This window comes from Coregonus clupeaformis, chromosome 31 (assembly GCF_020615455.1).
Source record: "Coregonus clupeaformis isolate EN_2021a chromosome 31, ASM2061545v1, whole genome shotgun sequence".
In the NCBI taxonomy this organism is placed as follows: Eukaryota; Metazoa; Chordata; class Actinopteri; order Salmoniformes; family Salmonidae; genus Coregonus; species Coregonus clupeaformis.
In genome coordinates this window covers 14,522,987-14,548,674 of record NC_059222.1, presented here as the reverse complement: position 1 = coordinate 14,548,674, position 25,688 = coordinate 14,522,987, and positions in this window count along the sequence as shown.

Below are 25,688 nucleotides of genomic sequence, written 5' to 3'. Positions count from 1 at the left end.
TCCCACCATTGCTCTGTAGCACAGTGGTAACCCTAGTTCTACCTCTGAATAAGCAGTAGAGTAGTAGGAAATAGGCTGAGGATTCGTCCCCGTGCCTGTCGGTTGACAAAGAACCGCACACGCATATCTACCTCCAGTAGAAGTAGACACATATAGCAAAAAGTTCTTCGAGTAATCTGGCAGTGTAAGTGCAGGTGCCTCCTGCAACCTCTGTTTGATCGTTTCAAATGCCACATGGCCTTCCTGTGTCCAGGAAAGATTGCTATGGAGTTGACCACTCTCAGTACCCCTAACCATAGCTCTCAAAGGTGCCATCAAACTAGTATAATCCTCTACCCAAGCTGAGGAATAACCAGCAATACCCAGAAATGTCATCATCTCTCTGACCGTTCTAGGCTTCGGAGCCTTACGAATAGTTTCCACTTGCCTGTCCGAAATGTTTCTGTGGCCATGAGTTATGTTTTGACCTAAATATACAACTTTCTCCTGGCAATATTGCAGCTTTTTCTGTGAAACCTTATGCCCCTTTTCTGCCAATACCTGTAGTAATTTAATTGAGTCTCTATGACATGTTTCCTTATTTTGTGAGCAAACCATTAAATCATCCACGTACTGAATGACAGTGCTCTGCAATATCTGATCTATCCCTACCAAATCCTCCTTCAGTACTTTATTGAAGATATGAGGAGAATGCCGGTACCCCTGTGGCATTCTACTGTACTCATAGAATTGTCCCTTATATGTGAACCCAAATAAATTCTGACTCTCTACACTAAGTGGAACACTGAAAAATGCTCCACATAAGTCTAGTACTGTAAAATGTGTCACATCAGGAGGAACTTGGGCTAACAAGGTATGAGGGTCTGGCACTTCTGCTGGAAAGTCAGTCACTACCTCATTTACTGCTCTCAAATCATGAACCACACGATAAGTTCCATCTGGTTTTTCCACAGGCCACAAAGGCGTGTTACTCCGAGGGTTTTTTGTTGTCCTTAAAACCCCTGCTTTCGAAAGTCCTTCAATTTGTGGTTCAATCCCTTGGATTGCTTCATCTTTCAATGGATACTGATTTTTCCATGGAGGTCTGGCTCCTGGTCGAAGTTCAACTTTCACAGGTTGGGCTGATTTCACAAGTCCAATATCGGTACTATGTTGAGACCACAACCCTTCTGGAACTTGTTGCAACATCTCCTCTTTCATAGAGTCTGAATCCATCTTCATATTGCAAATAGATTCATGTGTCATTCCTACAGCCTGTGGCTCTCCTTGTCCTTGAGCCGAAATCATTATTTTAAGAAATCGTTGATCTTCACTTCTCCAGATCGCCAAATTCTCTTTCATTGGTCTGAAACTAAGTTTCTCTGCTTCTGTCATAATTTCTCCTATTTGCTTTTGCTCATTGCCTTCCGAAACCAACAAGGTAACATGTGGCACACTCTTCTCAATCTCAAATTCTTTATTCAGATAGTCGTCTGTGTTTATCTTCATAGCTGCTCCTTGTGGTCCTAAAATAATGCAACTTGAGCTAAGTTGAACATTCTTCGGTTGATGACTCAACCATTCCTCTGAGTGTGGTTGGGCAGCCTTCTTGAAATACTTGAGCGTACAATGGAATGGATATTCCGGAAGCTTCGCATCCGGCATATTTGCAACAATAAATCTTTCCCATATCTTAGCCTGCTTCATAAAATCTTCACTGAGATTTCCAATCCAGAATACTGAAGACGAATCCATCTCTGTCATCATCGACAATTGGTAAACCTTTTCCTTTGGCATTTCTATCAGACAGCCGTCTGGTGTACATCTTATTGTACAGTTCAACTTACACAATGCATCTCTTCCCAATAATGCAACAGGTGTATGTTCTGATACCAGTATGGGTATCGTAATTTTCTGATCTTTATAGCAGAGCTCAATTGGTTCCGTAAGAGGAATCAGCTGTTTTACTCCCTCAAATCCGATTGTCCTAATGAGTTGATTGGACATAGGGAGATGTGTAGCATCTTCAGGCCGAACACAGGTGAACGCAGCTCCGCTATCCGCCATCACTTCCAATGGTCGGTTGTTTATTTTCACCTCAATTGTTGGGTCTTTTTCCGGTCCTGATGCTACCAGCTGACACCCCCCTTTCGGATCATCTAGGCACCTCTAGAATCCTTGCTCCGGACCCCTGTAGGGGTTCACCGGTCCTCCAGATGATCTTGACTGGCCCCTGTATCTTCCTCTGAAATTCCCTCTGATTTTTCCTCCTGACCAATTGCAGTCCCGGACATAGTGACCACCCTGTCCACAATTATAACACACATCTTGAGATTGCTGGAAGTGTGGCTGAAACCTTCCTCTTCCTTCGAAGCCTTCTCGTCCTCTTCCTCTCCAATTCTGTGTCTGTCCAGAAATTGGCTGTGGATATGAAACAACTGGTGCCGCCATTGGTGGCTGGTACAATTGCGGTTGGACCTGTTCTGGTTGAAGCTGTGGCAGTGATTGTTGATTTGGTGCACACTGATTCTGCATAACCAAAGCTTGTTTCTTATCCTTTTTATTCTCCCCCAGTTGTATTTGATTGAGTTTTCTGAGAGTTTCTTCGTCCTGTTCTTTCTGATTGTGTTCCTTTTTCCTGTACAGATCCACTTGATGGGCTATATGATCGGTATAGACGCCTTTTGTCATGCTTCCAAGTCCAACCACTTCTGCAAGTTTGATTCTTACTGGTGAGGGCAGTCCCATTTGCAGTTTAGCTCTCAAAATTGACTGCTCAATTTGACTCACATCTGGATCATTTCCAGTAATATTTCTCCACACTTGATGAACTCTTGACACATAGGCCCTCGGATTTTCTTGTTGTCCTAGTGGGTCAATCAGAATATTATCAGGATGCACATTTGTTGGAAATGTATCTTTCAATGCTCTCCACAGACGATTCCTACTTGCAGCCAACAATTCAGGATCATTCACTGAAGTCCCTACATATCTAATGAGTCCAGCTCTCTGAAAGACTTCTTCCATATCTGGAATCCCAATGAGATTAGCCAACAGTCTCTTAACGTCTCCTATGGCTGACTGTGTTCCCACCGTAATTTCTTCCAATTTCGAAATCCAAGGATAGGCCCCATTTTGAAGAATAGGCAGCTTCTCAAGTATATTTGACATATCGGTATTTTGCAACGGCTTATATTCAAAGTTTTGACCTCGAATGATAACTGGTATCATTTTGCTCGTGGTCTCTTTCCTTGGCCTTAATGCATATTTTGTCTCACCTTTTTTGGATTCTTTTTTCAGCTGTTTCTCCTTCTGTATCCTCAGCATCTGGAGTTCTTCCTCTAGCTCTCTTACCTCTCCTAAAGTCCTCGCCTTCTCCAGTTCTGATAAGCATCGGTCTATATCTCCTTCTATTTCTTCTGTGCCAGTCTTTGCAGGATAAACTCCTTTCGAATACACAGCACCTTTAGTCTCCTCTTTATCGCTTTCTTCATCTTTGCTTTCCTCAGAACTCGAATATATTGTATCCTTCTTCTTCAAACCTTCCTCAGCACTGTAATATCTTGTATCCTTCTTCTTCAAACCTGCCTCAGCCCTGGAATATCTTGTATCCTTCTTCTTCCAACCTTCCTCACCCCTTCTCTCTGTTCTGGCCAACCTCCGTTTGATCACAGGATCATATCCACCCATGATCCCCTCTAAATCACTCTGATCATCATCGTCCTCATCCAGTTTCATCCTACTTAACCTCATTCCACCCTTAGTTTCCAGACTTCTCGTTTTCTTTTTACTTTTGGAGCTTGGATGCATTTTTATGGTCGTTTCTGCTTGTCCTCTCTCTATTATTCGTTCATCTTCATCTCTGATGTAATAATCACCCTGCTGGAGGATCACTGGAAGCTGAGGATAAGCATCCCTAAGCTCTACTTCCTTCTCATAAGGTGGGGGTCTTTTCGCCGAATCCGTATGTGAGAAAGGTATACTGACTTCTACCCTTAGTTTCTCTGTCGACTTCTCTTCCTTTAGCCTTTTCTCCATACCTTTGCTTCCCTTATCGTTGGTATCTTTCATCAGTTTTTGTCCTTCATCTTCAAACAGCTTAAGAACACCCAGCTCCCTTTGTCTCTTTTCTTTACGTCGTTCCTTTTGGTTTCCCTTCTTCTGATCTGCCTTGTAAATTGACAGAAGCACTTTCATGATGTTGATGACGTCAGGGTTAAGAGTCCCTTCCACTGGCCATGGTTGTTCAATGTCAGGCCAACGTTTGTTCCATTTGCCGGATAACCTCGCAATACCCTTAACTAAAGGATTACTCTGTTCCACTATATCAACCGGTGTAATGACTTTCATAGCCTTGCTGTCCTTTCTCCCCATTGTAACTACTCTTTTATATTCCTTTATTGTGAAATATTTTATTTTAGCCTATATAGCCTATGGCTTCCCCCCTTTAATTATTAATATAACCTAAACAACCCCAAAAATATAATCAATAAAAATATGAATATTAAAAAATTCAATTAAAATTTTTATTCAAAAAATATTTCTAATTAAAATAAAAAATCAATTACAAAAATCAATCAAAAATTATGAATAATTAAAACCAATCCTTTACCAATTTATCAATTAGTGGCCCACTTACCATAACCCCTCCGGAAAGTGAATACAAGTAGTCAACTTCACAGCAATCCCAAAAACCCCAAAAACCCACGACTTCCAATCTACAACCTTACCACACTCATAAATTCCATTGTTTAATATGCACCCAAGTATCTTAATTTCACAGAATAATGTCAGTACCTGCTTTCCAACCGAACCCCTAATCAAGCCAAGTAATGTACAGAGACTCCAAAATGCAAATTTTATTCAAATGATCAGTCTGTTGCCAAGCGTCTGCGAAATTGTCATAACATCAAACATCCTGTAGGGGAAGATTTGTAAACAAAAAAGCACTGGCCTGATTTTGACTGATCCTCTGCCTGCGTCACACCTTGTCACGTGACGCACGTCAGCCCCTTCTCTCTCTCTCCTCTGCTCTCGTCCTATCGCCTCTCATATGACAAGGGAACAAAACGGGACAGACAAGCATTTAAAGTTTATACACTTAACTAAGTTATCCACATTCAATATTCCCCCACTCATATTCGCTATAAGACTTAATTCAGGACTAAATAGCTCAATAACATTTTTATTTAATTTTTATTTATTTTAATCGTCTTTTAATTTAACTTATTATATCCGTCAACATATATCTAATTTATAAATTCACTACATCTCAACAAATAGTTTCATTTTCGAACAATAGTCACTTTAACGATTAGAAGATTTGTGTCCAAATCTCTCTTGTCTGTGGCTATTTCTCTGTCTCCCCCTGAAGCACGCAACCCCACAGAAATATGACCCTTTACCCACAATCCCGTGTTGTAGTTTAACCAATCCCCTCGTGTAGTAGTTTTAGCGCCGTAAAATCAAGCGCATGCGCAAATCCATTTAACAATACGATTGCCACACAATAGAACGCCAGCATTCCGCTACAACCTCACTATTTTATACCTTATAATCAAACAATTACACATAACAGAGCTCACATTTGCGTAGAACTCTGAATTCCACACACACAAACACGTTTAAGAGGCTTATCCCATCGCAATGAGACCTCTAAGGACACCCGTTAGCATGTAGCACGCAACACAATTAGCATTTAGCCTTAGCATTTAGCATTAGCCGCTATGTACAATGTGGCATGAACCACACTCCAGCATTTAGCATTAACATTAGCCTTAGCCTTTAGCTAACTGTGGCCTACCACACGCAACAAGCATCCTGCGCTGCCCTTTCTTTTTGACTTATTTTCCTACCGTTTGTGCTACCGTGGGTTTTAATGACCATCTACTGAGAAATTCCACCCAATCGGACACCCCGTCGGATGAAAGTCAAGCAATAATCACAATCAGATAAATTCCATCAACCCGAGTTTTTCTTTAAAAACACACCGACTTGCACATTCTAACGCGCAACCGGATTTGCGGCCCATTCTAAATGGCCCCCCTGGGGTCTTTACGCGGTACAGCGCTCTAATGTATACGCATATCTGCCTTAATTGTACACCTGCCAATATCTGCCTTAATTCCTACCGTTTTGTGCTCTAAAATTCCAATTATCTACCGTTTACCAATGCAACCACATTTTAGAATAATTATTACAGACTCCTAGTCGACCACAATAGCACCACAGCCCAATCCCAAGTAATTTTAACGGTGCATACTATCCAATTCCCCCCAATGAGCCATCGAAATAACTAATGCTCAAATTGTGTGAGAAATCTCACCTTTAAAGCCGGCTTGAGCAGTAGTCAACTCGCGACTCAGGAAGGGAACCAAGAACGATGCAATCAATATCTCAGCGGAGCCTCCATTGTATCGTGTCCCGTCGGCTGTTGGTGGCTTATTGCTGTCAATCAAAGAGTCCGCTTAGGCTGCACCGTGATTAGAAGCTTTTATTAATATCACAAGCTTACAGCATAAGTTACAGACCCGCGGTGTCTGGAGAAGCACCGTCCCAAATTAATCTGAATGCTTCTGCCCGCTCTTTGTCTAGGTCCTACTTATAAACAATGGCAATGAATGGGTTGCTCCCTTTTTCGTCCAATCACCTATCCCCCCTGGGGCGTCACCCTCCAACTGCTACATTTGAACTAAGATAAACAACATTCCATAATCCTAATACACGACAAAGGTTTATACAAATCTCTGCTGTTGAAAAACAAATGCTAGGCTGAAAGGGGAAATAATGTCTAGATGTGAACTCACGCCACTTACGTGCCCAGGAGCCCTGAACTTCAGGGGGCCCCCATTAATTATGTTAGTCATTCTCACTCAGATATAATTAACATGGCATAAGTCATGGCAAACTGTAGAATTGTAGGAAACGCACAGAGACACTGAAATAGTTAGTTAATAAATTCTCTTAACAGCTTGGTCCTTTCGAGCCGGATTCCAATACCTGCCTCTGTCATTCCAGGTAAGTCTGAAAACCATCGATGGGCGAATGATACATTCGTAAACAGAAAGACCTGCCCTTTGGCATTAAGGGTTCAATAACACAGGCCAGAGAACACCTGATAATGACAGAGACGGGGACGGAATCAAACCTACATTGAATCTCAGCTGCAAGGATAAGGTCAGTGGTCTTTATTCATTAGTGAAATGTTGGTGGGTCCGTAACGATTCACGGTAATAGGCCATTACCAAAATAAACTAAAGGTGAGACAGTCAATAGACCACTAAAGGTGAGACAGTCAATAGACCACTAAAGGTGAGACAGTCAATAGACCACTAAAGGTGAGACAGTCAATAGACCACTACTACATAAACAGAAAGGGGTGATTCCAGGTGGATGTATAGAGAAGAGGGAGAACCCATTAATGTTGTATGAGACTGTCAGGAATTGTCAACATTACATTTGAGGGGATAAATTCCTCTGTAACACTATGAGATAATTCTGAGGGACTAGTCAAGACCACCTATACAGGAAGGGGTGATTCCAGGTGTTGTGTGAAACTATTTTGAATTACTTGTTATATAGAAAAGGTGGCTAGAGGAGGGAGAACCCATTTCTGTTGTATGAGACTGTCAGGAATTGTCAAGATTCCATTTGAGGGGATAAATTCCTCTGTAACGGTATGAGATAATTCTGGGGGACTAGTCAATACTACATAAACAGAAAAGGGTGATTCAAGGTGTTGTGTTAATGTGATATGAAAGTCGTATGAATATGGGAATGTTCGAACCCCAAGAGGGGAGCCAAATATTGATATACGTCGATGATATACTGGTAGCAAACCCCTCAGAGGAGGGGTGTAAAAAGGATACTCTCCAGTTGTTAACCTTTATGGCAGGACAAGGACACAAGGTCAGTAAAAAGAAACTACAACTCTGGCAGAAAGAGGTAATTTATTTAGGTCACACGATAACGCAGGATGGGAGAACCCTAAACTCGTCAAGAAAAATGGCAATATTAAAAGCTCCTAAACCTCTGAATAAGAAACAAATGATGAGCTTTTTGGGAATTATTAATTACTGTTGAGCATGGATTCCCCATTGTGCGTTACACACTGGAAAATTGAGTGATCTATGGAAAAGCTATGGCAGCACATGATAAAATAATTTGGAATAACGAGGCTGATTTGCAATTTGAGGAAATTAAGCAATTATTGACCTCTTCAACGGTGCTGGCGTTTCCTAGATATGATAGACCATTTACTCAAACTGTGGATTGTAGAGAGGGATATATGACATCAGTACTGACACAAAAACATGGGGACAAAAATAAACCGGTTGCATATTTTTCTTCAAGACTTGATGAGGTGGCTCAGGCAATGCCAATCAGTTGTTGCAGCTGCAAATGCAGTGCAGGATTCAGCTTCAATTGTACTATACCATGATCTAACCTTAAAAGTTCCACATGCAGTATCAATTCTGCTATTGGAACACAAGATGGCGTACATGTCACCAGCCCAACACCTATCTTGTATGATAGTATTGCTGAACATGCCAAATCTAACTATTGAACGATGTACAACATTGAATCCTGCAACATTAGTTCCTGTTGTAAATGATGGTAGTCCCCATAACTGTATTGAAGAAACTGAAAAAATAGTACTACCCAGGCCTGACTTAACAGACTTAGCTATACCATGTTGTGAAGTAACAATGTTTGTTGATGGATCTTCAAGGAAGAATCCTGATGGCACCGATGCAACTGGTTATGCTGTGGTGACAGAGAACGAGGTTCTAGCTGCTGAACCCTTGCCAAGAAACTACTCTGCCCAGCAGGCAGAGATAGTGGCATTAACAAAAGCATGCCAACTGGGTAAAGGGAAGGTTATAACTATCTATACCGATAGGGCATACGCCTTTAATACTGTACATGTCTTTGCTGCCCAGTGGAAGAATAGAGGAATGGTTACGACTTCGGGTAAACCAATTACACATGCAGAGTTGATTCTTGACCTCCTAGATGCAGTACTATTACCAAAAAAGTTTGCAATATGTAAGTGCGAGGCGCATACTACAGGGAAGGATCGTATTACTTTGAGTAATGCGATAGCACATGAGGACAGGAGAGCAGGTGTGTTATCTTAAATGGGAGATGAGACAAGGGTACAATAGGGGGGTCAAGGGACTGAAGGGTGGAAGACCCACGTCCCTGAGGAGACTTGAACCCCACAACAAAAGTCCAGTTAGGAGCTGAGCTCAGGAGGGAGTCAGTACGTAGTAAGGAGAAGGAGAGTGCAGGGGAACAACGTCGCCCCCCCACCGGCCCCACCTCCCAATGAGGAAGGAGGGACTGGAGGAGGAAGGGAAGATGAAGGTGAGGAAGAGCAAAAGGTAGAGGAGTACAGGACAAGGGCAGAGAAAGTCAGACAGGAGTTGAAAAGAAAGAAAGACGAGACAAGGAGAAAGCTAGAGAGGTACATGGCTGAGGCCAAGAGAAAGGGAGAAGAGGAGACAGAAGGGGAAGAGTCAGATGGGGCTGGCAGCGGTAAGGGTAAAACGGAGCAATCCTATCCCTTAATAGACCTGCCAAACCCCAGAGCAGGAGAATTGAACCAGCCTGATACCTTACAAGTATACAGAGCATGGATTCAGAGAGATGTAGTGAGAGCAGTGGAAGGGATACCCCACCCTAAGACGGGGGTACACCAGTTCAGAAGAGATATGGAAGGGCTGACCGCCAGCTTTAAGCTGAATACAGGGGAACTAGAGAGGGCAGTCAGACAGATAGTGTTGAAGGACTGGGCGGCAGTAAGGGGAAACTGGGTTCCCGGAGATGGGAACGCGCAGGTGTTAGAGTGGGAAGAGGGAGGGGCTTATGGAGATAAGTTGGCACAACTCTGTGATAATCAGAGAGAATATTATCACAGACATGCCGACTTCTCCAAAGTCCACGAGTGTAAGCAGGGAGACCGTGAGACTATTAGTCAATACCTAGAGAGACTGAGAGATGTGTTCAATGCAAACAGTGGGCTAATAGATCCAGGACCAGGGGCGGCACAAGAGGGTCCGTATCATCAACAATTAAAAATAGCCTTTTTAAGCGGAATGAGGTCTGACATTTCTCAAACAATAAAAAAGACCCTGATGGCTGGGGCACAGCAACTCTCATTGAGGTTAAAATGTATGCTGTTCACCATGAGCAGAACGGAGAGAAAAGAGGAGTAAGAGAGACCTAAAGGGAGTTGAGTCATGCCAACTCTCGGGGAGATAGGAGGCCAGAACAAAGGGACAGTGTCCTGGAAATCACAATCTGTGTTTTTTGTCAGTTCTGCTGGGAGTATATTTGATGAAGGGGATTTGTGTTGAATGGGAGGCTAGAGATTTCATAAAATAATAATTTGAATAATAATTATATATTAACTTGCTCACCCAAACGTAGACATACGTCATGGGTGAGACATAATTAATATGGGTTTTCTGAATAAACTGACCAGAAGTAATGTGGTTAAAGACAAGTTTGTACAATATTGTACAAAGCCAATGTAGGATTTCCATTAAGGAATGTCATTTTGTATCAGATGGTAAGACGACAGACCATTGTGATAGTAGTGGGATATATTTGTCATTTTAATCACATAGAGTGATTAAATCTGTCTTTATGAGTGTAAATTATCTGCTGGTATGTGTTGCTGGAACGGAAACTACAGAGTATCTGGTTTGGGGATGTATAAGCGACGGTTTGAAACGTTTGCGTGGTAGTCATTTATTTATTTGTTTCTTTCATTGCCTAAGGGTTTGCTAGAGTAATGTCTATAAATAAATTGGATATTGATAATATGGACATGAATTCAATATATGATGGTAAAATACAGCAAGTGTTCGGTGTTACTTGTAGCCTACTTAGAAAGGACAGTTGCCTAGATCTGCTGTATTCTAAACAATGACAGATTGGGGGTTTCATAAGAGGTGGCTATAATTTTAGTAAAAAAAAAGAAAAGAAATGGTAATAGAAATTGGGTGAGGAGAAATGTTGAATTGCATTGTTTAAGCAGGAATGGTATTAAATTCATGCTTTCTAGTTATGTGTATGCAAATATGTAATTTGTTTTTGGTGGTGTGTGGATAGAATTGACTAATGCCAGGATTTAGTAAACGAAGCAGAGGGTAATCTAGTTTAGTCTCCCGAGTGGCGCAGTGGTCTAAGGTACTGCATCGCAGTGCTAGCTGTGCCACTAGAGATCCTGGTTCGAATCCAGGCTCTGTCATAGCCGGCCGCGACCGGGAGACCCATGGGGCGGCGCACAATTGGCCCAGCGTTGTCCAGGGTAGGGGAGGGAATGGCCGGCAGGGATGTAGCTCAGTAGAGCATGGCGTTTGCAACGCCAGGGTTGTGGGTTCGATTCCCACAGGGGGCCAGTATAAAAAAGAATGTATGCACTCACTAACTGTAAGTCACTCTGGATAAGAGCGTCTGCTAAATGACGTAAATGTAAATGTAATGTGAAGCGGATGTCTGAATAGTTTGTTTATACAACAGTGAGTTGTGCAGACAGTTCAAATTGAACAATGGGAGATCGTTTTTACTATTAGGCTGATGGCATAGTACATTTTTTCGTAGGTTCTGGATTTATTAAACAATAGGTTTATATTTTAATAAATTAATGCAACAGGTTTAAATCAGTAGATTACCGGAAGGTGGTTATGGGTTTGTAATTTCTAGGTTAAGTGAATTTAATGAAACATGGAGTTATCCGATGTGTTCTGAGGGGGAGTTTTTTCCCAGGACTGAGGAGAATCCCCTACAGTATATGTTAAGGGACAGTAGGAGACAACGTATCATTTTTTTTTTTAAATAGATGCCTGGAATAAAATATCACTGCTTACTTATACGAAGTAAGGGATTATATTGGCAATTGAGTGAAATCTGACATTAAGAAGGGTGACAGGAACAATATACGGGGAAACAGATATTTCCTATGTTCTTGATTACATTTTGCATTTTGGCCATTTGGCAGACGCTCTTATCCGGAGCGACTTACAGTTGGTGAGTGCATACATTTTCATACTGTAAAGAAAGGGTCAATCCTACGAGATAATGTCTGGCATAAGGATAAATTATTAAATTTATTAAAGTCACTGTTTTGATATGCGGAAATATTGACACATGGGTAAAGCAATGTGTCAATAGGGGGGATGGTAGAGCAGGTTAGATGGGAGAGCAGGTTAGGAAACACTTTGTGGCCTATGGTATAACGAATTACAAAAAAAAAATTGTCATCTGTGCACAGAATAATCACCAAGATAGACAGAGAGCACCCCAGGGGGAATATCCCTCTGGCAAAATATCCAGTCCAGCAATTGGAAATTGATTTTATAGAGTTATCACGGAGTGAAAGGAAGAAATTGGGTACAATGTCTACAGATAGTATTAATGACGATTAGGGTAACACCAGATAAATTGGGTTGTCCCCCTTTGAGAAAGTGTTTGGAAGACCTTACAGAATGCCACAGTTAGCAGGACCAGAACAGGCAGACATAGAACTAGAGAATACACTAGCAGAACACATGAGAAAATTGTTCGTTAACCATACCTGTATGTCTAAGAATTTGTGTCCTACAGGAGAATTAAAGGAGAAGGTGACTCATAGTATACAACCTGGAGACTGGGTGTGGATCTAATCATTGAGGAAAAAGGATTGAAAGCAGCCACGCTGGGAGGGACCATACCAAGTCCTATTGGTAACTGCCTTCGCTATAAGAATAGCTGAGAGAGCCACTTGGGTCCACGTTACCCACTGCAAAAAGGTAGGCCCACATACTAACACTGTTGAACACACACAGAGTTAAAGAGAATAACTGAACCACTAGGGTTCGGGGGTAAACTCTGTTAACGATGAAACCCTACACCGACCTTTCATCACTGTGGGGTGTTTATAGAGGTGTGGGTATGGGGAAGTACCAGGCAGGTGGGTCAGGGACAGGATTGGGATGGCGGTTTTGGGGATTTTGGGGGACTCTGAGCTGCATCATCGTGTTAACCATAATATGGATTAATCCAGGTCAACCTAAACAGGGAAATGATGAACAAAATAATACCAAGGCACTGATTCGATCTCGTAGAAATACTGAAACCAAGAAAGACTATTGGGGGAATTATTATTTTATAGTTAAAGTCCGTTTAGGACAAGATGGGGGATTCAAGATACTATTCGACTTCTCCCATGAAGAGATAGGAGGTTTTGGGGGCTTTGGTAAGAAGGTGGGAATGTACAAGAAAGTTAGGTCCTAAAAGGTATGGTAAATACATTTGCACTGGGGAACGCTCATTTCCTTGGGCAAGGGTGTTTAAACATACCTGGGGAACATACTATGAGAATGGGATGGACGCAGCACACCGATGGGGAATTAAACAAACCCATGATAAAGGTCAAACGGAACTGGTGATAACGGTAAAGTCAATTATGCAAGATGACATAGCAAGGAACTATTGGGTCTGTGTTGATGATGTCGGGGCAAAAACATGTGTGAGGCTCATTTTTCAGGAGAGAAATTAATCTTCCACCCCCGAGACAGAACAGCAGGTAGATCTAATGTTATCACCAGAGGTATCAAAAACAAGTCTAACACCCCTTCAAAGGCCCTCAGAAGGAATCCTAAATAGCACTAAACCACCAAGGGTAGAATATTTCCTCTTGCAGGAAATGAACCAAGGAGAAGTAGAAGGAATTTCAAATGAGAACTTCTGGGTAAGGTGGATGAACTACACAGCTAGAGCGTTGGGTCAAACTAATTGTTATGCCTGTTCAACAGGTAGGCCAACCCTTCTAACTGCACCTATGCCTCAGACCATGTTCTGTTGTGTGATAGATTTGGGATCAAACCAAACCTCACCTAATTGTTCTGATATTAAAATAACCACTCTTAAAAAGGATAATACTAAGGAACCCCAATTCACCATGACCCCCGGAGATTATCAATGTTATAGACACCAAAGTAATGCGAATCGCAGATCAAATTGGAGAAGGGTTTACAACAACGTTTTTCTGGTGGGTTACAATTAATAAAAATGTTGACTGGATTAATTACATCTACAAAGGTTTGTTAATTAGACAAGGGATGCAGTAAAGGGAATCTCAGACCAACTATCCGCCACCTCACTCATGACCTGGCAGAATAGGTTGGCTCTCTATATGCTTTTAGCAGAGAAGGGCGGAATTTGCAAGATGGTGGGAGGTCATTGTTGTACGTTTATCCCCAACAATACAGCCCCAGATGGTACAGTAACTAGAGCACTGGGCGGTCTCACGGCATTAAGTGAAGAATGGGCTGAGAACTCGGGGGTGAATAGATCAATGACTGGATGCAGCTATAGCTTGTATGGGTATGCTTGTTCTTTGTGGATGTTGTCTTATTCCCTGTGTCAGAGGGTTGGTGAGCAAGGCGTTGGAGAAAGCAGTGACCTATGGGCCCATTCCCTACTCAGACCGATGGAATGACGCCCTATATCCTCCCGCTCTAGTGGACGATGCAGAACATTTCAATCCTGATGAACCTGTATTAAATGAGACAATTTTTTGATGTTTAAGTATACTATCTTTTCAATGAAAATTATAGTGAAAATCCTAACAAGAAGAGTGAATTATGGTTGGAAGTAAAATTGGGTAGCAATGCAAGACAAATTGTATTTTTATAGTCTGTTTTGTACTAGTGATTCATTTTATATGCAAATCAACTTATATGCTTCAATGTGTGTAATTCATTTCTATAACAACATATATTTTGTGAGTATGTGTGTAATATTTAGTCAAAGGGTGGATTGATAGAAGAATTTGGTAATGACTAATTATTAATGACTAATTATTACACTCCAAAACTGTGTGAGATGTGTTAGAATCTACTACCTGGTAATGTGTGAGCGTAGGGCAAGTTGAGATTACATTGTGTTGCTGTTTGGCAATGTGAGTGGGAGTTGGGCCGGACGGCGAAGAAGAAGAGAAACCGTTATGCTTGGAAGAGAGTATGAAACATGTTGCAGAATATTGTGAGAATGGCGATAACTGAGGAATGCAGCCTGCCCGAGCAGGGAGTAGACTATGATAAGAACGTGTGTGTGTGTATGTGTGTGTGTGTGTGTGTGTGTGTGTGTGTGTGTGACCTGATGGTCAGGAGAGCAGAGGAAAACATGAGCTAAACCCATGTACAGTGGAAAAATACAGCCCGCCTAAAGCGGGGTGGGATTTTTGTATGACGTGTGTGTATAAAAGATGGACTCTGAAATTGTGATAACAGAATTCTCTGGGCATAATTCTCTGAATAAAGACCTGGCTATTGCACTGAGGCTCTGTCCGTTTCTTGATCCAAAAGCCTTACAACCTTTTGGGAGACGCACAGAGACACTGAAATAGTTAGTTAATAAATTCTCTTAACATGCGCACACATACCAACTGAGACACAAAAAATACAATTTGAGGTGCATGCGCTTTGCGATTTGCAGGCCAGGTGGCGTCAGCGAGCATAATCTGCAGCTGGATACTGCCAGAGAGTAAGAGGCGAAGCGAGAAGCCCAACTTGGCCAAAAATCTGTCTTCTCCAGCACGTGGCTTGTTTCGTTTCTTTTTTTATGGCTTATTTGCTATGTGACTTTTATTTGATCTAATAGAAGTTTCATAATGCTTAGATTGTACGGCTATAAGTAGGACACGTGACATGCCAGCAACTTTGTGTAAAAACACTATCGGAGTTGTCTCGAGATGGCTATGCATATTCATGACATGAGTCTAGTAGTATATAATCTTTCTCCATTGAAAGATTAACAACCCTCATCGAATATTAAAAAATGAGATGTATCCACCAATTCAAAGAGAGGAATAAGCGGGAGCTTGACAGCCCGCCGTGCCGCTTTGTGGACAACAACTCCCATTGTTAGGGCGGAGAGACAAGTATCTAGTCAGTAAATCCATAATCTTTTATACTTCTCAACGAACCAGAGGTAGAAAATGCTAACTAATTTCCTGTTCTTAGGACCACAAGCTGGGGAGCTCCATTCCTGATATTTTTGTTGTTAGCTAGCTAGCTAGTCATGATTGCTAGGAGCTATGCTAACTAGTAGCTAGCTAAATGCTGCTACAGTTAACGACTAACTGTTTCATTTTTACATTTACATTTTAGTCATTTAGCAGACGCTCTTATCCTGAGTGACTTACAGTTAGTGAGTGCATATATTTTTTCCTCTTGACATCCAACTTTTAGCTACAAACCACAGAATACAGTGAGGGAAAAAAGTATTTGATCCCCTGCTGATTTTGTACGTTTGCCCACTGACAAAGACATGATCAGTCTATAATTTTAATGGTAGGTTTATTTGAACAGTGAGAGACAGAATAACAACAAAAAAATCCAGAAAAACGCATGTCAAAAATGTTATAAATTGATTTGCATTTTAATGAGGGAAATAAGTATTTGACCCCTCTGCAAAACATGACTTAGTACTTGGTGGCAAAACCCTTGCTGGCAATCACAGAGGTCAGACGTTTCTTGTAGTTGGCCACCAGGTTTGCACACATCTCAGGAGGGATTTTGTCCCACTCCTCTTTGCAGATCTTCTCCAAGTCATTAAGGTTTCGAGCCTGACGTTTGGCAACTCGAACCTTCAGCTCCCTCCACAGATTTTCTATGGGATTAAGGTCTGTGTTGCCTTGGCCGTGTGTTTTGGGTCATTGTCATGCTGGAATACCCATCCACGACCCATTTTCAATGCCCTGGCTGAGGGAAGGAGGTTCTCACCCAAGATTTGACGGTACATGGCCCCGTCCATCGTCCCTTTGATGCGGTGAAGTTGTCCTGTACCATTAGCAGAAAAACACCCCCAAAGCATAATGTTTCCACCTACATGTTTGATGGTGGGGATGGTGTTCTTGGGGTCATAGGCAGCATTCCTCCTCCTCCAAACACGGCGAGTTGAGTTGATGCCAAAGAGCTCGATATTGGTCTGATCTGACCACAACACTTTCACCCAGTTCTCCTCTGAATCATTCAGATGTTCATTGGCTGTTACGATCGTTCGACGGAGTAGACCAAGGCGCAGCGTGATGAGCAAACATACTTTATTTATATAATGAATGCACGAACAAAACAACAAAACGATAACGTGACGTCCTACGGGAAACACAACCAAACGGAACAAGATCCCACAACTAATGTGGGAAAACAGCCTCTATAAGTATGGCTCCCAATCAGAGACAACCAGCAACAGCTGACACTCGTTGCCTCTGATTGGGAACCACTCTGGCCAACACAGAAATACAACACATAGAATATACACACCCTGGCTCAACATATAGAGTCCCAGAGCCAGGGTGTGACAGTACCCCCCCCCTAAAGGCGCGGACTGCGACCGCGCCTAAACATCAACAACCCAGGGGAGGGCTGGGTGGGCATTCCTCCTCGGAGGCGGTTCCGGCTCCGGGCTAGACCACCACCCTTCAACCATCCCCCCGTGGCGCCCCTGGTCCGGTTTGGCCCCGCTGGCTGGAGCTGGACTGGACATCGTAGGAGCGGATTGCTTAAGCTCCGGTGTGGAGCAGCTGACCAGGCACGGGTTGTGCCGGACTGACGACGTGCACCCCTGGCTTGGTGCGTGGAGCAGGAGCGGGCAGGAGCGGGCTGACGATGCGCACCCCTGGCTTGGTGCGTGGAGCAGCCACGGGCCGGACGGGGCTGACGATGCGCACCCCTGGCTTGGTGCGTGGAGCAGGAACGGACCGGACCGGGCTGACGATGCGCACCCCTGGCCTGGTGCGTGGAGCAGGAACGGGCCGGACCGGGCTGACGATGCGCACCCCTGGCCTGGTGCGTGGAGCAGGAACGGGCTGGACCGGGCTGACGATGCGCACCCCTGGCTTGGTGCGAGGAGCAGGAACAGGCCGGGCCGGGCTGGCGACGCGCACCGTAGGCTTGGTGCGTGGAGCAGGAACAGGCCGGGCCGGGCTGGCGACGCGCACCGTAGGCTTGGTGCGAGGAGCAGGAACAGGCCGGACCGGGCTGGCGACGCACACCGTAGGCTTGGTGCGAAGGGCAGGAACAGGCCGGACCGGGCTGGCGACGCACACCGTAGGCTTGGTGCGAGGAGCAGGAACAGGCCGGGCCGGGCTGGCGACGCACACCGTAGGCTTGGTGCGAGGAGCAGGAACAGGCCGGGCCGGGCTGGCGACGCACACCGTAGGCTTGGTGCGAGGAGCAGGAACCGGCCGGGCCGGGCTGACGACTCGCACCGTAGGCTTGGTGCGAGGGGCAGGAACAGGCCGGGCCGGGCTGGCGACGCACACCGTAGGCTTGGTGCGAGTGGCAGGAACAGGCCGGGCTGGGCTGGTGACGCGCACCGTAGGCTTGGTGCGAGGAGCAGGAACAGGCCGGGCCGGGCTGGCGACGCGCACCGTAGGCTTGGTGCGAGTGGCAGGAACAGGCCGGGCCGGGCTGGCGACGCACACCGTAGGCTTGGTGCGAGGAACAGGAACAGGCCGGACCGTACTGGGAACACACACCACTGGCCTTAAACGGGGATCAGGAACGGGCCGGACCGGACTGGCAATACACCTCAGTACCTCTCGCCGTGCCTCTACAACTTCCTTCCCTCCTCTCACCAATGGCTCCCGTAACCCGGTGGCCTTCTCTCCTCGTCTCCCATTTCGCCCTGTGGCAGCCTCCTGCTGCCCAGTCGCCCATGCCGTGTGCCCCCCCCTAAAAATTTTCTGGGGTTGCCTCTCGTCCGTCCGACGACGACACTGTTGACGCCGTTGCTCCTCTCTCGCCAGGGCCTTAATCTTAGCCCATGGCCCCTTGCCCCCGAGCATGTCCTCCCAGGACCACGATTTGCCCACCTGGGCCATCGCCAACCTTTCCAGCTCCTTTCCCGGCGCTTCCTCCCATGTCCAAGCCGCCTGCTCCTGGACACGCTGCTTGGTCCTGGTATGGTGGGATCTTCTGTCACGATCGTTCGACGGAGTAGACCAAGGCGCAGCGTGATGAGCAAACATACTTTATTTATATAATGAATGCACGAACAAAACAACAAAACGATAACGTGACGTCCTACGGGAAACACAACCAAACGGAACAAGATCCCACAACTAATGTGGGAAAACAGCCTCTATAAGTATGGCTCCCAATCAGAGACAACCAGCAACAGCTGACACTCGTTGCCTCTGATTGGGAACCACTCTGGCCAACACAGAAATACAACACATAGAATATACACACCCTGGCTCAACATATAGAGTCCCAGAGCCAGGGTGTGACATTGGCAAACTTCAGACTGGCCTGTATATGTGCTTTCTTGAGCAGGGGGACCTTGCGGGCGCTGCAGGATTTCAGTCCTTCACGGCGTAGTGTGTTACCAATTGTTTTCTTGGTGACTAAGGTCCCAGCTGCCTTGAGATCATTGACAAGATCCTCCCGTGTAGTTCTAAGCTGATTCCTCACCGTTCTCATGATCATTGCAACTCCACGAGGTGAGATCTTGCATGGAGCCCCAGGCCGAGGGAGATTGACAGTTCTTTTGTGTTTCTTCCATTTGCGAATAATCGCACCAGCTGTTGTCACCTTCTCACCAAGCTGCTTGGCGATGGTCTTGTAGCCCATTCCAGCCTTGTGTAGGTCTACAATCTTGTCCCTGACATCCTTGGAGAGCTCTTTGGTCTTGGCCATGGTGGAGAGCTTGGAATCTGATTGATTGATTGCTTCTGTGGACAGGTGTCTTTTATAGAGGTAACAAACTGAGATTAGGAGCACTCCCTTTAAGAATGTTATCCTAATCTCAGCTCATTACCTGTATAAAAGACACCTGGGAGCCAGAAATCTTTCTGATTGAGAGGGGGTCAAATACTTATTTCCCTCATTAAAATGCAAATCAATTTATAACATTTTTGACATGCGTTTTTCTGGATTTTGTTGTTGTTATTCTGTCTCTCACTGTTCAAATAAACCTACCATTAAAATTATAGACTGATCATGTCTTTGTCAGTGGGCAAACGTACAAAATCAGCAGGGGATCAAATACTTTTTTCCCTCACTGTATACAGTGCCTTCAGAAAGTATTCATACCCCTTGATTTATTCCACATTTTGTTGTTAGTCTGAACTCAAAATAGATTAAATAGATTTCTCACCCATCTACACACAATTATTTATTACTTTTTTAAACTTTAGCTAATTTCTTGAAAAATAAATACATAAATATCTCATTTATATAACTATTCACACCCCTGAGTCAATACTTTGTAGAAGCACCTTTGGCATTTTCTTTAATAAGTTAGGCCTTTGGCATACCCCCTCAATTTGAGTCTTGGTTTTAACTTAACAGCCCTTCACTGACACGGAGGTAGGCTATTTAAAGAGTACATGGTGGGTGGAGGAATTGACCAATAAATCTTTGGATATAGCAGCCTATAGCCTAATTCCGTCTGTAAAACAGATAGGCCTACGGCCTATTTTTTAAATCGGAGAAATAGTCTGCAACACAAAACCATCTTGTTGTTAGTCTAATTAAATTGAAGACTGTTGAAATGAATTATGCCTTCTTGAATTTGCCTACTTTCAGCACCATGAGCTGTCCATTTCCGATTGATTGTGCCGCTTCTTCAAGTTTCAGCACTCAATGTAAGTTACTTGAATCTTGCTTCTTGTGAGGTCAATAACTCTGATAACTACATCATGGGCAAGAATAATTGTTTTAAATAAAATCAATTATGGTAGTAGCAAGCTATCAAAGTTGACCTCCGGTCTTCCTCCACATCTTCACGCTCTCCTTCTCAAACTGAACAAAACGTAGGTTATAAGCAGTGGTGTAAAGTACTTAAGTAAAAATATGTTAAAGTACTACTTAAGTATTTTTTTTTTGGTATCTGTACTTTACTATTTATATTTTTGACAACTTTTACTTTTACTCCACTACATTTCTAAAGAAAATAATGTACTTTTTACTCCATACCTTTTCCCCTGACACACAAAAGTACTAGTTACATTTCGAATGCTTAGCAGGACAGAAAAATGGTCCAATTCACACACTTATCAAGAGAACATCTCTGGTCATCCCTACTGCCTCTGAGCTGGCGGACTCATTAAACACAAATGCTTCTTTTGTAAATTATGTCTGAGTGTTGGAGTGTGCCCCTGGCTATCTGTAAAATAATAATAAAATAAAATTGTGCGGTCTGGTTTGCTTAATATAAGGAATGTGAAATGATTTATACTTTTACTTTTGATACTTAAATATATTTCAAACCAAATACCTTTAGATTTTTACTGAAGTAGTATTTTACTGGATGATGTTCACTTTTATTTTAGTCATTTTCTATTAAGGTATCTTTACTTTTACTCAAGTATGACATCACTGGCTATAAACTAGTCCACACGCAAGATATTGCATTGTATGGACTAGGTCTAATAAAATAAAAAACAATCGGAAGAAGCCTTTGACTCTCCTCCTGAACTTCCACCTTAGGCCTACACAGCACAGCCATTGGTTAGGCTGCACACTAAGTTTTTGATCAGCAAGAGCAGAGCAGGACGGGGCTCAGGATTGGATATCCATTGCAGTGTGTAATACAGCCTATCTTTATTTACACCATCCTAGCAGCTATCTTAGAAATATAACTTTGCTCTGTGCTACTCCAAAAATTAACTTCGTAGCCTATAGTCTTGAAACTCAACTTTGGACCTCGAAGCCAGTTCCACTGCATTTTTTCATTGTTCCCCTCTAATCGTAGGGTAAGAGTTGAATAACCCTGGCCTATAGACTATGGATCATTTGATTGAAAGCACACTAAATAGCCTATTGGCCCACTTGATATTGTGCGCCCAGCGGAGAATCCGAAAGATATATAGACATTTCATCAATTATAAATTACATGACCCTCCCCTGGACTAGATAAACTAAATACTAAACCCTCCCCTTGACTGAAATTTAAATAGCATGAACCGCCCCTATTTTCCTCCAGGTACCCATGCTGTAAATTTCTATTAATCCCTAAGCAAAACCAATGTGTCATTTGGGTGAACTATCCTTTTAAGGATGAGTCAACAACATTATTTGGGTCTGAGCAAACAGAATAGGAGCTTTTAAAAATGAGATTTTCACTGGACAGTTACTTTAAGGGGTGCACAGCAACTGGGTCTGATCTACTTAGTTCCTTGACTGTATGTGAACCAGAAAAAAATAGTGAGTGGGATGTCAGTTCCTTCTCTGGTATTGTTTCACACTATCTGGAACTGACCAATGAAAACTTGTTAAGAAACGAAAAACAACACTGTTCAATCAAAACCATTTAACCAATCGCAGAGCGCTGGGCTGCGTTCAGTTACCCAATCTTGATAGAGAAATGTAACTAATTGATTAGTCACTTTATATGTACATGTATGTGAAGAAGATGGCACCGACGGAGAAAGGCGACATCTTATGAGTTCCAACCAGACTTTGCTATTTTGTCAAGTTTATCTTTACTTTCTTTGTACAGAAAGTTCATACTATTATCACAAATGACCACCAAGCACTTCTGGACAATCAGACACCTCCCTCTGCAACTGGATCCTGGTCTTCCTGACGGGCCAGCCCCAGGTGGTGAGGGTAGGCAACAACACCTCCGCCACGCTGACACTCAACTCGGGGCCCCTCAGGGGTGTGCTGATCACAGACGGTGACGAGACAGCCTACAGGGAGGAGGTCAGAAAATTAGCAGTGTGGTGCCAGGATAACAACCTCTACCTCAACGTCAGTAAGACCAAGGAGCTGATCGTGGACTACAGGAGAAAGAGGGGAGAGCACGCCCCCATCCACACCGACAGGGCTGTAGTGGAGCGGGTCGAGAGCTTCAAGTTCCTTGGCGTCCACATCATTAAGGACTTAACATGGTCCACACACACCCACACAGTCGTGAATAGGGCACGACAGCGCCGCTTCCCCCTCAGGATGCTGAAAGGATTTAGCATGGGCCCTCGGATCCTCAAAGTTCTACAGCTGCACCATCGAAAGCATCTTGACTGGTTGCATCAACGCTTGGTATGGCAAATGCACCGCCCTCGACAGCAAAGCGCTACAGAGGGTGGTGCGGACAGCCCAGTACATCACTGGGGCCGAGCTCCCCGCCATCCAGGACCTCTACATCAGGTAGTGTCAGAGGAAGGCCTGAAAAATTGCCAAAGACTACTGCCACCCAAGCCATAGACTGTTCACTCTAATACTGTCCGGTAAACGGTACCGGAGCATCAGCTCTTGGACCAACATGCTCAGAGACAGCTTCTACCCCCAAGCCATAAGACTGCTAAATAGCCGTAAGCCTAGAGGGCGCGACAGTTTGCCTAACATTTAAGAGCGTTGTACCAGTAACCGAAAGGTCAATGGTTCGAATGCCCAAGTCGGCAAGGTGGAAAAATCTGCCGTTCTGCCCTTGAGCAAGGTAGTTAACCCCCAACAAAAACTGCTCTCCGGGCGCCAATGACGTGGACGTCGATTAAGCAAACCCCTGCAACTCTAATTCAGAGTGGTTGGGTTAAATGCGGAAGACACGTTTCGGTTTAATGCATTGTTGTGCAGCTGACTAGGTATCACCTTTCCCTTTCCTTTCCCTAAGACTGCTAAATAGTCTGGGTAACCATTTAATTAACTATCTGCATTGACTCTATCCTGCACTGACTCACAATACTACAGTATATACACTATAAACACACTACACTGACACTCACACAAAACCCACACACACAACGCATACCAACACAACACATAGACACATCATATGCTGCTGCTACTCTGTTCTTTATTTTACTCAATATTATTTATCCTGATGCCAAGCCATTTTACCCTGCCTTCATGTACGTCTACCTCAAATACCTCGTACCCCTGCACATTGATCTTGTACTGTATTTTATTCCTCATGTTACTCATTTATTTGTATTATGTATATATTTTTCTCTGCGTCATTGGGAAGGGCTCATAAGCGATTACATTGACATTTTAATAATTTAGCAGACGCTCTTATCCAGAGCGACTTACAGTTAGTGAGTGCATACATTTTCATACTGGCCCCCGTGGGAAACGAACCCACAACCTGGCATTGCAAGCGCCATGCTCTACCAACTGAGCTACAGGGGACTAGCTGTGAGTCTTTCTGGGTAAGTCACTAAAGAGCTTTCCACACCTGGATTGTGCAAAATATGCCCATTTATTCTTTTCAGAATTCATCAAGCCCTGTCAAATTGGTTGTTGATCATTTCTGGACAACCATTTTCAGGTCTTGCCATAGATTTTCAAGTAGATTTAAGTCAAACTGTAACTCGGCCATTCAGGAACATTCACTGTCTTCTTGGTTATCAACTCCAGTGTAGATTTGGTGTTCTTTTTTAGGTTATTGTCCTGCTGAAAGGTGAATTCATCTCCCAGTGTCTGCTGGAAAGCAGACTGAACCAGGTTTTCCTCTAGGATTTTGCCTGTGCTTAGCTTCATTCCGTTTCTTTTTTATCCTGAAACTCTCCAGTCCTTAACAATTACAAGCATAACCATAACATGATGCAGCCACCACTATGCTTGAAAATATAGAGAGTGGTACTCAGTAATGTGTTGTATTGGATTTGCAAAAAACATAACACTTTGTATTCAGGACAAGTAAATTGATTTGCCACATTTTTAGCAGTATTACTTAAGTGCCTTGTTGCAAACAGGATACATTTACAAGCTTCCTTCTTTTTACTCTGTCAGTTAGGTTAGTATTGTTGATCCATCCTCAGTTTACTCCTATCTCAGCCATTAATCTCTGTAACTGTGTTAAAGTCACCATTGTCCTCATGGTGAAATCCCTGAGCGGTTTTTTCCTCTCCTGCAACTGAGTTGGGAAAGACACCTGTATTTTTGTAATGACTGGCTGTATTGCTACAACATCCAAAGTGTAATTAATAACTTCACCATGCTCAAAGGGATATTCAATGTCTGGTTCTTTTTATTTTTCATATACCAATATGTGCCCTTCTTTGCGAGGCATTGGAAAACCTCCCCACTAATTATCAAAATCCAGAAAAGAGCCACCTAAAAGGAAGTGATTCCCAAACCTTCCATAACAAAGTAATCACCTACAGAGAGATGAACCTGGACAAAGGGAAAGGGGGATACCTAGTCAGTTGTACAACTGAATGCATTCAACTGAAATGTGTCTTCCGCATTTAACCCAGCCCCTCTGAATCAGAGAGGTGCGGAGGGCTGCCTTAATCGACATCCACGTCTTCGACGCCCGGGGAACAGTGGGTTAACTGCCTTGCTCAGGGGCAGAACTAAAGATTTTTACCTTTCGGTTACTGGCCCAACACTCCTACCCGCCAGGCTGCCAAGTCCCCTAAGCAAGCTGGTCCTTGGGCTCTGTTCACAAACACAAACAGAGCCCCAGGACAGCAACACAATTAGACCCAACCTAATCATGATTAAACAAAAAGATAATTACTTGAAACATTGGAAAGAATTAACAAAAAAAACAGAGACTACACAGTGGCAGAATACCTGACTACTGTGACTGACCCAAAATTAAGGAAAGCTCTGACTATGTACAGACTCAGTGAGCATAGCCTTGCTATTGAGAGAGGCCGCCGTAGGCAGACCTGGCTCTCGGGAAGACAGGCTATGTGCACACTGCCTACAAAATGAGGTGGAAACTGAGCTGCACTTCCTAACCTCCTGCCAAAT